At 40.3% G+C, this 1329-nt stretch overlaps 1 protein-coding gene across 1 annotated transcript in view; it reads right to left on the reverse strand.

The window, feature by feature from the left end:
• LOC119582378 overlaps window positions 1–1329 on the reverse strand; it is a 9752-nt gene that overhangs the window by 5696 nt on the left and 2727 nt on the right. The window lies entirely within an intron of this gene.

Below are 1329 nucleotides of genomic sequence, written 5' to 3' on the forward strand. Positions count from 1 at the left end.
TTTTACTTAGCTGCCAACGAAAAGATCATCATAGCAACCCTAGTTATATAACACAATTAGCACACGACAAACTGCCTTAGCCTTCAATGAATCCGTTTTGTGTACAGTGGATTTTTCTGTCACGATAAACCGGGGATAAATTCGAACGAAAGACGGAGGCAAGGAAGGATTGACTTAGACTTTTCTGCACGAACGTAATTGAGTTTGTTTGTATAGACCAACGAGCGACGCCAAAGAAGGGGAATCTGGTAGCTTTCTTTAGTGAAAACCCCTGAAAAGTTTTCCTCACAAAAGGGATTCTCGACATTTGGGCAAGGAAAACACAAACAATTGAGTGTGCAGGATACACGGTCGTATAGTTTAACCTTAGATTCTATATTAATACTGAAATGTTCTTTAAAAAGGACGAATGCAAACAAAATGATGAAGATGATAAACAATTTTTAGCTATCAGTGACCGATCAAATAATAGTCTGAAATACACTTAAACATAAAGCAAAATTCTTTAGAAATCAGGACTTTCTAAGATTTCAATTTACGTAAAATTTCTGGCGATCACGCAGATATTTTACTCGTTGCACTGAGAGAACAGCTTCTCTTTTTTTTTTTTGTTATGAAAGAAATATATGCTTCCAAACACATCATTAATTCACGACGAAGACGCCCAACACGGCATGAGTATAACGTGAAGGGACGGCCTCGTTAGCCCAGAAATCAGAGTCTACAAGGAGCAATTTCCACGTCTTCGCCACAAGTTTAAGGCTCACTCGCCAGCCTCATAAAACGGCGCGAAAAATGGAGTTGGGAGGTTGTCTGGTTTGGCTAATAGGGGGCCGGGCGAAAGAACTGGCAATAGAGTCTTTCCTCGTTTAGTAATTCTCTCTGGGTGTATTGTTATACGTGACACTTGTGTTTGTTTGCCGTTTCGGGGGCCTTGCATTCTTTCCAAATGCTGTTGAATATTTCAGCTGAGTCTTGTCACTCAAAGGCCATATTGCTTCGTCTAAAGAGAGAAAAGAGGAGGAAAAATTTTAATCCCTATTTCAAAGAGAATTTTAATGGATGTGCGTTCAAGTGACCTTGCTCAAAAGCTCAAAAGCTTGGCAAGCGTGGGAAGCCAATTCACCTGCGAATTTAACAAGCTCATTTCAAGAGACGAAGGGAAGGCTATGCGAAGCCGGCATATAGTGTGCAATCTTTCAGTTGCCTTAAACAGAATCATTCCAAGGACATGGAAAAATACACTACAGAAGGTATATGACGTGCTTTACATTCATGACAGAAATCACGAGGACCCTGGCATAAGTTATTCGCAGTTCCTCTCTTCTG

This window comes from Penaeus monodon, chromosome 15 (assembly GCF_015228065.2).
Source record: "Penaeus monodon isolate SGIC_2016 chromosome 15, NSTDA_Pmon_1, whole genome shotgun sequence".
In the NCBI taxonomy this organism is placed as follows: Eukaryota; Metazoa; Arthropoda; class Malacostraca; order Decapoda; family Penaeidae; genus Penaeus; species Penaeus monodon.